Source organism: Branchiostoma belcheri, unplaced genomic scaffold (assembly GCF_001625305.1).
Source record: "Branchiostoma belcheri isolate BF01 breed outbred unplaced genomic scaffold, Haploidv18h27 scaffold21, whole genome shotgun sequence".
Lineage (NCBI taxonomy): Eukaryota > Metazoa > Chordata > Leptocardii > Amphioxiformes > Branchiostomatidae > Branchiostoma > Branchiostoma belcheri.
In genome coordinates, this window is record NW_017803602.1 from 1,334,266 (window position 1) to 1,349,019 (window position 14,754).

The 14,754-nt window shown below is 39.5% G+C and overlaps 1 pseudogene; it reads left to right on the top strand.

Annotated features, from left to right (window-relative positions):
* Positions 1 to 14,754, top strand: part of LOC109469620 — a 56,574-nt pseudogene that overhangs the window by 22,565 nt on the left and 19,255 nt on the right.

The window sequence follows — 14,754 nt, forward strand, 5'->3', positions numbered from 1 at the left end:
AGCTTAAATTTTCCAATACTACTACATGTACATCATTGCCATTGGACAAATGTATTATACCATAAGACTATTTTCAATTCAAGCAAATCTAACAAATGACTGTTATTGTTTAAACAGTTGTTATGTTGTTTGTGACAGGTGATGAGATCCTGGAGGTGAACGGCATCACCCTGCAGGGTCTGACTCACCAGGAGGCCATCAACATCTTCAAGGTGATCGTCATCATCGTAATCCTTTGATAACCTTTCATTAATTTGGGCCACACAAACTTTAAATTTGGGTAAAATAATCTGCTGATGAAATCTGATTTTTCAAAAGTACAAATGAAAATATCACAGTCAATTTTAATTAGCTTTCTATATCAATTTTATTCTTAGATTCTGGTGGTTATGAATTTCTATCTATTTTTTTTCCAAATTTCCAAAATAAGTCTAAAGAATTAGCATGCTTTACAACAGAGGGTTAATGCATTTACTCATTTGTTGACAGTTTAGGGTAGTTTAACATTCTGCAGGACTAACAGGGCCTTTCTAATCTGCAGTAGTGTGCTGAGTCACCCATCTGTCTTAAACACACAGCTAATCTGTACAATCTTAGAGTTCTTTTTGTTGGGAAAGGTTCCAGAATCAATGCACATCCAGATGTTATCACTGGAGTCAGTTTGTGTGGAGTTATCACTAATCCAGGTGTAATCAGCAGCACCAGGTCCATAACTTCAAGGCCACACCTATTTCATTTACTGGTTCTCTGATTAGAGAAAAAGGAAAAACTCTGAAAAAAATATGTTCATACATGAAAACTGCACATACATGTACATGAATGTTGGCCCCAACAGTTAAACAGTCTTTAATTGTCTTCCTGGTTATTATGATATATATTATAGTTACATTTATCCTCATATTTCCTGTATCAACACAGTGATTTGCTGAAAAGTTCTACTTAAAAATTAATTGTTTGGATAATCATTTACTTAATATACATGTATAAACCAACCTAGCAGTAGACTTCATTGCTTCTTATAATATGTATGACTGTATTCAACCTGGTTCCTTGATTTTCTGCAAAATCCAAGAACCAACGAATGAGATTGGTGTGGCCTTATCCTGACGATATCAGTGGCAGCAGCTCCATTACCTGGTACCTGCTGACGACTCTCTGTGTTCATTCATCAAGTTAGAAACTATTGCATAACCTGTTATGAAGAAGGATCGTCAGCAATTACCAACACAAAGAATTGGCCGGTATCCAAATGGTCCGAAGTACAATGTAGAGCCATATAGTAGACCAACAGCCTGATCTTACTAAGATCCACTTCTTCCCCTGACCTAGAGCTGTAGGGATAGAGACCATTTATCCCTGGCTAACTCCCGCCTTATAAACTCACCAAAGGCTCTGGAATGGAAAATTACTTGTTTGTGCCTTGGGGCAGCAGTTAATGATACGTGGCGCCCACAACAGTGAAATTTTTCAATAATTTCACTTGATTCTGAATCAGCAATATAACAAAACCTCCAGGCCTTTAGGCAGCTGACTGGACCTGGAGTATGGCACAGCAGATAGGAAAACAGAAGGCTGAAAGAATGATTTGGTGACTTACATGTTCTTCACCATATCAATAGACATGACATGTACTTGACCATATCAAGGAATTACATGCTTACATACGGAACTATAGATGAAATTCAATTATTATTTAATAATAAATTCTGTTACGGGTAAGTTGTTTTTTGTTGATTACGAATCAATATTGTTCATCAATGATAAGGATAAGCTTGTTTTTGTGACTACAGAGGCTGTTAATGCTTGGTCCATTTTCTGCCATTTTTAACAATTTTATACCACACACCCCTGCCTTAACCTATTAAATCCCTAGATGGTTTCTTCCATATCTGAGTTCTGATGAATCTGTCACACTGTGTCAATTTGTGCAGTAATGTAGCGGAGTCAGACTATTGACTATCACATTACCTAATGTGGCCCTGAGGAGATGTAGCAGTGTGTGTGTCAATCCTGCCATCAGGGTGATTTGTCTGTGCTTCCAGCACTGGAGATTGGAATTGATCTGCCAATTCCTGGAAGTTCAAGTGCAGGAAGATCCTGGAAAATAGCCTTGAACTTGGACACATCAGTAAATTGTTGTTGATTGTAAAGTAAAAAAACTGTACAAAATAAATGAAAAAAATCAACCTGAGGATCAGAGGACTGATATCAAGTTTGTATATGCGGAATTAGTGTAGAAAATTGTATATAGTAGTTTACCAAAGGTTTGAAACTTCTGTTTTTTTCTGTTTTTTTAATAGCAAGTGAAGAAGGGGATTGTATCTCTCCAAATAAGAAGTCGTCAATCATCACCTGGCCACACCCACAACCTGTCCCCCAGCCAATCAGTGGACAGCACGCCATGCCATACCCCCGGCCACTCCCCCAGGCCCAGCCTCACAGACTTCTCACATATCATCCCTGAAGAGTAAGTCAGTTATCAGTTCAGATAAACTCTCACTTCTGTTCCACCACGAAGAGTTTTTCAGAGAACCACTTGTTTATCCTCAAGCTCACACCACTACACTGTACAGATACCATTCAAGACATCGTAACTCTCTTGCTTTTGTTGTAAAAGCCAGCACAATTCAGAATGAAAAAGTTTGCGAAGGGGTATGGGAATAAAGTTTCAAAGTTTACAACAATTGTTCAATCCAAAAGCCTTTCAAAGGAATGCTCACCACCATCTCCTAGCATTGTCACCTACATGCATGCCTCCTACCAACATAGTTCAGTTTCCAGAACTGGTCTTTTGGCCTTGCATTGAGCAAATTTGTCAAAAGCTCATCAGATGTCTAACAGGTGGTGGTTGAACAGACCAACTAAATTGAAAATCAAAACATCTACATGTAGGTCTGTCCTCTTCTATACACACTAGGAGACATCAAATGTGAGAATAAATCCTGATTGATTAGAATATTGATAATACACAGGTGAGGGTTCTTCCTCTAAAGGTTGACTTTGCACATTGGAAAACTTGTATAAATATAACCCATAGTTTCTTTTATAATGACTCCATTCAAATGCAGCACTGGATTCAAAATCAATGAGAATTTTGAGACGAAAACTGTAATTCTGCCTTAACAACCTAGAAGTGGGGACATTACTGGCAGGGATTTTACCATCAGGTCTGACATGTCTGCCCAGACTTCAGTTTGCTCCATTGATTTTGTAACAGGTTGATCCAGCAGGATTTGGTAACATTGGTGTGTAGGGCAGGTCTGAATAGAAATGAAGAGGAAGACTGTTGATGTTCAGTAATAACAATAACTTACTGTTACAGCAACTGTGACAGTGGCAGTAAATGGATTTGCCAATCACAAGATTTTATTAAAGGCACACGAAGTACACGAGAATGGAGAAACATTTGAAAATGCTGTACCGTAAGAGTTGCCAAACTTCTAAATGAACAGTACACTTCGCTAATTTTTAAATTCTAAAATTTCTGCTGAGATTTCAATAAATGTTTCTAGTTGGACATGGTTTGGGCAGTATCATTGGAGAGATTGATTCTAAATAGAAAGAGAATTCTAAATACATGTTTACATACCAGATAATATTATAAGTACAGGTAAATTAAAGACACTTCTGAGTGTAATAGGTAAAAAGTTTTACTTACATAGACTTTATATCACAAATGTCACACTATTGAAATGATCATAAATTTAATACAATGTAATTTACACTTCTGTAAACTAAGTTATTTGAGAGAACTGTTATTTTTTACGAGTGTGCTGCAGACTTGATCGAATAGAATGTGAAATTAAAATACTATGCAATTTTCAAGTTCTCAGCGGTAGCGTGCATAAAGTTTGCAGAAACCCCTTATGAAATACACAATACGTTGTCTGCACTCTTTAATTGCTGCCTCATCAGGGATGCTGAATTTCTCGTGGGGCCAATTAAGCCTTGACGGATTCTCCGTCTGTTGTTTGATGGCGCAGTTTTTCTCCCAGGGCGGAGAGAACGATAAACTATTCTGGCACGTTTACGCAGCTTGTGCGCAGAGTCTAACATTTTTGATGCTGTTATGGGCCCCTAAATGTCTCATTCCCCATTAGGAGTACTTTATAACTTCATCTGTGGAGGCAGGGACAATATGACAAACTGCTGGAAAAGTGGCACAAGTTCTCAATGGTTGGAAGTGGGCCAGACTCTCAGTAATGGCCCAGTCGTGATGCCTGGCACACATCAGACACAGTTCACCCTGTTTTTCTCACATCTACCAGTACTTGGGGTATTGGTCAGAATGTGAGAGTCTTCAGAAAGTGAAAACTTGCAGAATTCAATGTGAAAGCTGTCAATAAGCATCATCATGCAGCAAATGTTTATTGTCAACGTCTGAAGTATCAGAATGATTTGTACAAAATGTAACTAATATACTTACACATGTGTATTAGTTATAGTGGAGTGTAATTTTTGGCATAGCTGTTAATTTTCCTACCCCCCCCTCCCCCAAGTGCCAGCCCGCACCAGAGCCCTCACACCGTGGACGCCGCCTTCCTGGAGAAGTTCCGCCAACAGTATGAGATCCCGCCCGACCGCAGGCTCTTACAGGTCAAAACTAACAAAGGTCAGGTCTTTGTCATTTCTATTCTATTGACAGGGAACAAAATACTTTCTTGAGCATAAATGTACCTGCACTTGTGCAAATTACCAGTCATGCCTTCAAATATCAGAGCTATCAACCAAGAATTGAGGTGTTCAAAAACTTATATTTCCCCAGAACTATCGTAGACTGGAACTCGTTGCCACCAAGCACAGTTGGGTCATCATCACTAGAAAGCTTTAAACAACTCCTGCATTTAAATGTGCAAAGATTGAGTGTAACAAGTTGTACGGTGTGATATAGCTAGCTGCTGCCACATCGCCTGACAGCAAAGCTGGTGTGTTACGCCAAAGGACAGTTATACCAGCTATACTGATACAGATATAGATACCAGACTAATTTTACCAGCACCTCTCAGACTTTGTCTATTAACCTTCTCACTGCCTAACCAGGTAACCAAATTTACAAATTTGGGGCCAAACAGGTAGCAATCTGAGTGTTAAGCTGACTTCCTCCCTGTGCTGTTCCAGAGCCCGGCATGGGGCTGGGGATCGGTGTCGGGTGTGTCGGACTTCCGCTCGGAGACGGCAGCGGGTACGGAATCTTCGTCCACAGCATCGCCAAGACTTCACCCGCCAAGACACAGGGCAACCTGCAGTAAGGAACTATTCATCTTACCAGCCTGAACCAATTCATTCTTATGTTTCTCTTCTTTCTTCAAGCTAACCAACATCTATTACACAGTAGCTGTCACTCAGTAAATCATTACGATATTCCTTAATTATCTGACGGTGTTGTTTTATATGGTTTATCTAATGTACATAAACATTTTTTAAATCATTTTGTAACTGTTTATCACTTTGGCTCTGTCCACATCCTGTCCAACTGTCTAGTAGATAATATCATTATAATTCATTTAATAATATCAATATAATTCATTTATAATTCATAACTGAATAAAGATAAAATCCTCCTCTAAGGTTCAAACTGTGGTCTTTGAGAACTGCAAGGCACCAATACTAGTACTTACCTATAAACAACTCAACAATTGTTGGGCACTGCAGGACTAGGGTTAAGGTAAGCTAATTCAGTGCCTCCATGCTAACAGTTCCCTTTAATTAGAATATTCACAATGTCAGGATTTTTGTTTGACAACGTTGATAAAAACAATGTCATGGAATTATTTTATGATATTTTATATTTAATAATCTTCCTTTATCAAGACAGCACTGACTGTTACAGACATGATAGCAGCAGTTCAGGCAGAGTAGATATTGGGTATGGCTGAAAAGATAAATGCTGGCATCACAGCCAGCCAGTAGAGCCTGTCTATTCCACATTCCCCTGCAGTGTTCATGATTTATGGCTCTTATATAGAATTATTCTGTACCAAGTGCCAAATTCATTAACAGCAGGGCGCTCCCGTACACGCGCTGGCTGGAGCGTGCAGGCCAATCAGGCCACACCAACCCAGCGTCTCGGTTCTTGGCCATTTGTAGCAAAAATTCAGCAAGAGGAAAACAGAGGACTGGGTAGAAGTTTTTGATCCCATTCCAATCTGCTCTGTTGTTATTACTGTTGTTATTAGGTGGGCCAGCTGTACATGTAGCTCTTTGCAGCAAGGTTCTTAATTGTGAGGATCTTAAAAATGTTCTATACTGTTCAGATTTCTCCTATAATTCTACTCTGCCAAGATAGCACAGTGCCTGTCCTTGGTGCTGAAGTCAAAGTGCTTGTACAGAGAAATCCATCCATTCAATCAATCATCAACCATTAAAAAAACATACAGCTCAAGATACTCAGTTATCTATTATATAATATTCATTGAGTATTCCAAAACAATATATTAGACCTATCTAAGATTAAAATTATTGGAAAGATCTTTCCTCATTAGAATTCTAAGGAATACTGTTCCCTGAAACTGTATGCAGGAGGTGCAGACTTTCCCCTCAGAGTGTGTTTTCATGTTGATATTCATATGAACATACTGGCCATTAGTAGTAACATTTCAGCAGGAGGTCAAGATGAAAACACAGGCATGGGATTAAAACGTAAAGATCTGACAATATTCACTCCCTGAGTGTGCGTGTACCAAGGTACAGACTCTCCCCTCAGTCTGTGTTTCCATCCTGTCATTCAGACTGAATAACTGGCCATGTGGCTGCCTGTTGACTTCTTACCACTGGTAAGATGTTGTGATTTGTCTTTTGCACTTGGCTGCTTCAGGTGTGAACAGGTGGAAATGACAGTCATACATCATCGGAGGCTCGCGGGCATATTGATAATTACATTTATGCAGGGAACGTTCTGGAAAGCCTTACATGTACCTCTTTTTTTTATTGTTTGCTTCAGGCAAATTGCACATATCTGCAGAACATTAAAAAATACATGTACATTCAAAACCAACTACATGTACAAATGTACATGTACAGTTACAGGCATGTATAACATAAATTACTGCAATGCACAGTAATGGCTACATAATCATTATGACAGGCTATTTGTAAACCATGCTGATGTAGTGGTGACAGAAGTTACTATGTATGAATGCGCCTTAGTGGATTATCTGTTTTATAATACAGTACCTTATATTCAGGGCCCTACATGTGCTTTACAGTCTGTAGCTTTTAGCTTTGGGATTCTTTTTTAATCATTATTAATTAGTACTGGATATAATTGAATCATTACCTAAGTCTAACTTAAGTTTCAACTTGCTTACTTTCTTGCTTGCTTAAAATTTGTAACAAGTTATAGTACTGTTGTATGTTTGTGAGCCTGCTACAAAAACAGCTAAATCTATCAATAGTTTTGATGAATCTGTGCTCTAAAATGTCACAGCCTCTTAAACTCAAGCCACCACATCAGATCCAGTAGCACACAGGTCAGGTGAGCACTCAGAGGCTGGGCTTAGAACCCACAACCCTCTGGTCCAGAATCAGAGCCCCTAAGCCCTGAACATAGTGCATGCAACATTTAGCCTTCAGTGGGCTAATCTCAAACTGGGAGATTAACTGTTAGGATCCTGGTAGATGCCCTGCATACTGTTGGGGGAGTGAAAGGCAGCTGTAGTATAGATTGATGGCCATATGGGGAGGCCATATATTTCACAGACCCTTATTGATAATCATGCAAAAAACATAGCATGAAAGCCAATAGATTTACAAATTTATTTCAACCAAATGGTTGCTGCTTATATATACAACTAGTTCAATAGCATGGCTCAACGTAGATGTAGCCACCCGCAATCAGACTGAAAAAAGGAGCAAATCCCCCCAAAATATAATATAAAATAATGGAAAAAGTCACGGATTGATAAAGAAATTTCAAGAACAAATTTTCTCATGTTTTGTGTGCTTTAGTGGCTTTTAAGTCATATTGAAACATTAAGCATCATATTCCAATAATAAAATCAATTTTAGTTGCTCAGCAATTGCCATCTAGTGGAAAAGGTGCCTACGATAAAGTGTTTTGAGCTCTAAATGGCTGTGCATTACACATGCACACATTCCCCACACTTGACAAGAAGGATCCTCACAGAGGCAGAATTGATGTTAAGAATCTGGCACATCTAGTGCAGACATGGATCACAGAAGGATGGGTCACAGGTCAGTACATCTTAAGGGCACAATGCTAGATTTCAGGACTAAATGTATACTGTGGCATTCATGTCACCTCTCTGTGGGCCAAGTAAAGACAACATATGGTTCAGAAAATGGGGGGGGGGTAATTCTGAATTGTTTCATTGATTCTTATTCTTTATTTTGTTAATATCTGATACATGTATGCTACTCCATGTTCTGTAACTAGGACTTGAAGTATAAAGTTGTAATGAGTCTTAGAAAAAAATGCACACATAGACACATCATATGTACACACACAGACACATGCACACAAACACACACACACAGACACATGTACATTATACACACACACTTTCAAACAAAAACACACATTCAAACAACACTGCCATGTTGAGCCAACCCAGTTCACTGCTGATGTGACCTGGTATAACCCTCAAAAGGCCAGGTACTTCATCATCTTTCCTGCCAGCATAACAGACTGATTAGAATCTGGGACACCCACTGTAGGTGTGACAAATCACTTTGTTATGGTCCAGGTAATGATGATGGAATAGATCTAGACTTTGCTCCAGAAATGAGATAGTCCATTGCACCAGTTTCTCTGAAATAGGTAAAAGACTTTGATGTATTGACTTCATTAAAAGGTGTCTGTAATGGTGGAGCTGCAGATTTGATCCAGTCTGCATCACTGTGCAAGTTGCTGGTTCTGGATACCAGCTGTCTTAAATTTTACCAGCTTCCAGTAAAAGAAATATCTTATGTGTGGACCAGTATGGTGTCAATACTTTGATTTCTTATATCTGACATCCCATCTTGTTCCAGCCTTGGGAAAAAAATGTAGGTCCTGGAGGAGACTGTGGGGCCTTGTGCCATTGGATGTGATTTGAGTGTATATAATATCACGATATAACAATACTAGTTTTTTTACTCTTTATGTTGGTTTTATCAAAATTCTGATGCCTGTTGATAATCATACCATAGTCTTTAATTGAAAATCTCTTCATCTACATCTATCTTCAGCCATAAAGACTAGGTCAGTCATCAACATACCCATCTTGACTAATACTGTTCACAATGACAACCTTTGCCTGAGTATACAACTATGGTGCTCAACATAGATCATACTTATAAATTACTGCATCTGTGATGTGGGAGACACTCCTATATGTACCCTATCAGTTGGGTTGTGTTGTGTTGTTGGAACATACACTAGGGGTGTCGGAACATAAGATGTTGTAGCATAGGGGGTATAAATGTAGTGTGTTGAAGATAACATGTTGCTATCTGTCCACTCCTTTGTAGCCGTGGCGACCAGGTACTTGATGTAAACGGGGCCTCGCTGTTGAACGTGTCGCTGGACGAAGCGTACACCGTGTTCTCTGGCCTGGAGCCCGGCTGGATCAGACTGGTCGTCATGAGGCACCTTGATCCAAAGGTAACAGGTGTTTCTTTCTTCTGCATAGCATCTTTTTAATGCATTGTGTTCAGAAAAAAATTAGATTAAGGTAGCTATAGCCCCATAGCCATTTTGAGGGGCAGTGTGTTGATTCACTGTGTCCAGGGTACAGTTCCAATATATTAGAAGTTGGGGCCATCTGTCTCCTCCTTACACTGCCTTTTACCTCAGTGTGAAACCAAAGTCAGGTGCCATTTACACCTGACTTTGGACACCTGACATTCCATTTGGAATGAGGAAAGTCATGTGAAAGGCCCAAGGGCACAACGTACATGTATAGCCTAAGAGTGCCAGGGATCAAACCAGTGACCTCTCAGTCTTTTGGTCACTAGCCTAGCCAATCCACACCATGCATTTGACAACTGGTTGGTGGGAATTGGAATGTGCAATGTAAGTGTGCACTAAGCATGAAAATGACCGTGAACATTAGTTATGAAGGCTTGTGGGTTGTATTTGGGAGGGAAGCACTCATCCGGGAGAGAGTTACATTTATAATGATTTTGCAGTCGGTGGAAAGAACCTTATAATAATGTACATATATAGAATTTCAGTTGAATAATTACAATTCCAGTACAAAGAATGTACACTCAGTCAAAGAATGCATGACTGAAAAATGGCAGAGATTAGCAGTCTGGAGCAGCATCACAGAATACTTAGTACATGTAGTGGGTGTTGAGAAGGTTAGGCTATAGCTAGGGCACCTTTTGATAGCTCAAGGCTTTGGGTAAGTTTTGGCTGGGTCATTATGTGATCAACTGGCTTCAGTGTGTGGCTTAATGGGTTTTCCTCATCCGCTTAATAGACCCTGCAGTTGTTAATGTGGCCACAAGTGGGACAATGGCTAGCAGTGGTGGGGATTATATGAATGCAAACACACAGCAGAAACTTGATGATTTTTGTTTCTGTTTATTTGGTCTCATTGAAGTGTGTCCACAATTTAAAATTATTATTGTTAAAAAAAATTAGATAAATTGTTAAATAAATTGAATATAATAGACTTTTTATTGTGTTTTTTTCAACTTGTAAAATGTCAAGGGTTTCTTTCATAACATTATCAAAGGGGAATGATCATTCAATCAATCAGAGTAACCAAACCTGCGGTTCTTGCAGGTGTCTGAGCTTGAGATGGATGCTGCCATTCAGGAGATGTCCGCCATGCAGCTGAGGGAGGAACTGCAGCCCATGGGTGCTGTGCACAAGGTGGGACAGGATGCCTCAGGTGAGAATCAATTTTAATCTTTAGCCTGCTGATAGCTATTTGGCATCAAATTTTTATATGAGTCTTTCAAAAGAAAAGAAAATTGCAGTTGATCAATTTCAAAAATCTAGCATTCATCCTAGAAACTTTTAGCTGCCAGTGGGTAAATTCATATCAGTTAATAGCCATTCCTGATCCCAAACTTACATGCATTCTACTATGGACACTTTCAGACAGTTTTGTCGTATGGAAAGGCAAAGTTTCATGGTACTATATATGTAATTATGGTTGTACTGTTTCTGACCCACCTCTTCTTCATATTAAACCTTATTGATTTACCTTTTGGTAAAATAAAGGCACAATTTCTTTCCCAGAATAGAGGATGTATATCTTGTTAATTCGAGCCATTGCCCGACAGTTTAGTAGCCAATCAATACACAGGAAAATTTGTGATGTGATTTGTTAACTGAGATCATTGAAGCAGAACTTGTAAATGGTACATCAAAGCGCATCACATCCAAATGGGGTTCCAAAAGGTCCTTAATGGCTGAACTTTCCTGGCATTTAAGGCCTCACCAATTCAATTTGTTGGTTAACAAAAACAGAGTGTGAGGCAAACGTCTGTAACAGTTTCACATATTTCATTAAGAAGATTCAAGCTTTTCTCCCAGGCTTTCATTTTAATTCTGAAGTCTTACTAATTTTTTGCATTGGAAATCTTAGAACCAAAGAAATCCTATGTCATGGCCTAATGTCCAGGACTGGTGCCAGTGGTGTAATGTAAAAAGCATCAAGTCCTACAATGTGCAGCACTATACTGGCTCAGACTGGCTTGCGATTGAATTGGCCCATTGAAAAGATATGCATCGGCACAAGTGTGAAGAGAGAGCAATCACATGGCTTATAATCAGTCTGGTAAATGTACTCAGAGGGCTGCAGAAATGAAGTATGGATAACAAATGTGTACATGTGGACATCTATACCCTCATTCTAATTGCATGGCAGCATGTACATTGTACTTACCACTCACTGCACGCCAACCTGGACAGTTGCAGGAAATGAATGACTGAATTTCATTGTACAACTGGTGCATGTTGTAAAAGTTTCCAACAATCGTAGACTCAAATTGATCTCTACATCATAAACTACAAACTGAGATTACTTCCAGACATTTTAAGTGAACATTCATTGTATTTCCCAGCTTCTCAGCATTACGCCTCATTTTCTCAGTCAGGAAGAATCATCCAGTTGTTGATATGAATTTGTCCTGCTACAACCAAAATTAAAATTAAGTACTTTTCAAGCTCCACCTTTGTCTTTTATGTACTTCTTGTCTTCATCTGCAACAGATTCTGTTTTGGTTCAGAGCTTTTAAAGTTTGAACAGTAGTGGTGTATGGCAGGTTTTTTTTCCAGCAGGTTTCAACTTGGCTACTCAGATTTCCTCGGGTGTTAGATATTTTTTCAACAAAAATGTTAGCAAAAGATGATAACTCACAGCTGGGAGGAAATGTTGACCCTGACTCTCCCGGATGAATTTACAGGTCACTTTATTCCCTCAAATTCTGCTTTTTGTTGATATTCCACAATCATCATAATTTTAAAGAAATGAAATCAAATTGCTGTGGCCTTGTAGCAGACAGCTCAAAGCTGTCTTCACTGATAACATCAGCCTGACCTTCATCTTGACCTTGACCCTGGCCACGATTTATCGTCACTGTATAACAACATGTAATGGAGATAACACCATCTCACATAGATCGTCATCAAAGTAACAGTCGATTCTCTCTCACAGGTTTTATTGGGTCGTTAATGAGATGCTAATTTATGCGAGGGTGTGACCTTGCCATCATTCATGTTGTCCTATGTGAGTGGATCCATGTTTGCCCCCCCCCCCTCTCTCATGCCTATGTGACATCACACACACAATGGGCTGTTCAAATATTGATCAGCACCACAGGGTGGAACAGTAACGTAACCTGACATCTGCCCTACATTATCTCGCCAGCTGGCCAGCAGGTCGCCGCCTCGGACGAACCAGCAGCGCTGTCGGGACCTCTTCGGCGCATCCTTGAGGAAACTCCACACAGGGTAGGCTGACTTTACTGTTTTACAAGTGATTGGTTGTGACTGCATGTGTGATAAAATTTTTACACTGTTGTAAACAGTTAAATAATAGATGTCAGTAACGGTAGGTAGCAATTGTTTGTGGTAAATTCCAGGGCTACTCCTGGAGGGAACTCCCCACCGGATAGGTCTGATTTAAACTATATTAATTTATTAATGACAGGTTTTATAATTGGCTTCGACTGTTTGTTGCAATGTCTGCACAGCGTAATATTATACGTTAGTAAGTAGCAATTGCATTGGGTTAGGACTGGAAGAGACCAAAATTCAGTTTACAGGATGGTCGTTAATGGTCCTGAATAAAACCTTAAGCATGCTGAGGTAGCCATTTGGCACCAAATTTCTACTAGTTATGGGGTTAGCCTTTAACTGTTACTGTGATGAAACAGGGGTGTGTTAAAAGTCTGATACAACATTCAATTTTGTTAGTAGGTAGCAATTGGACTGAGGCTATGTCTCTCGTATTCAGCAGAATTACAGTCAAACCTGACCAAGGAGACTGCTCACTCAGGGGACTGATAAAATCTGGTCTTTGTGGACTCAAGCGGTCACTCTAAATTATCTAGAAGGAACTACCAAAAATTGGTCACATAGGCCAGGTGGTCGTCCATCACTTGATCAGGTTTGACTGTATTTGTAAGAAGAAGATCTCAGTCTGTACATGCATAAGGTCTGTTTTTACTGCAGAAGTAATACCAATGGCTTGGCATACAATGGAATTTCTGTGGTGTTGTGAGGAGAAACATGTTGTGTGTTTGTAGTCAATACTGAGTGCAGAGCCAAGCTCTCATCACTCAGGTATTCAGTCAAATCTAAATCTCTTAGGAGAATAAAAACGTCAGTTCTAGCAAATTTGTTGGTTAATTCCTACAGGTGGAATGCTGGAGAAACTTACATATAAAGGACTTGTTACAAATGTTGGTTGTCTAGACCATACAGTCTATATATGTTATTTATGTCAAATTTGTTTTTTTTTCTTTTTTGTGTACACGTGAACACCTGAAAAAAAGGTCATGGACAAGAATGCAATCTACTAATAAATTAGGTAAAAAAATGAATTAAAATAGAACGGTTAGACATGGCAGGCATGCCACAGGTTTGAAGTGTTTTTGGCCGCATTTCTGTTGGGAAACACTAGAGCCCCTTGTCCAGTTCAAAGGGGTTTGTTTGTGAAACTCTCCCAGTAACTTTATACCCGAAATGTTGGCGGTAAAGAAGAGCCTGCCTGCCAGGGACTGCTGACAAGACCCTCTTTCACAGGGATGTTTGTTTGCAAAATAAGACGGGTGAAGGTCTTAGTGCTGATAAGAGCTCAGGAGGTGTTGGGGTCACACTGTTCATTGGACTTTGGCAGGTTTTTGAGTACTTCAGTGCAACCTCAATGGAATTCCTTGTATTTTTACAATATTTCATTTGTAAACTCGGGCCCAAAGTCTCTTTAGCACTCAGTATGTAAAGACTGAGGTAAAGAAATGTGTAGTCCTCTAGGTTATTACCAAGAAATTGTAACCTCAGGTTTTTCTGGTGTCAATTTGTACATTACTGAGGGGTTTAACTTCTTTTTAAGCAGTGGCTGAATAGTTGCTTTTGTGATTGTAGTTCCCTCAAGTTTGGCATTATTAATCTGCAAGAAAATACTGAACTGTTAGAAAGAGAGTGATATCATTGCCTTCGACTGAAGGCTATGCCTTCGGAGAAGGTTATGAAATCGGGTTTGCACTGTTTGGCAGATTAGGCACGATAACTCTTGAAGGCAAGGTCCGAGGTTCACGATTTTTGGCAGGCAGGTTGATTTAGGGGTGGCC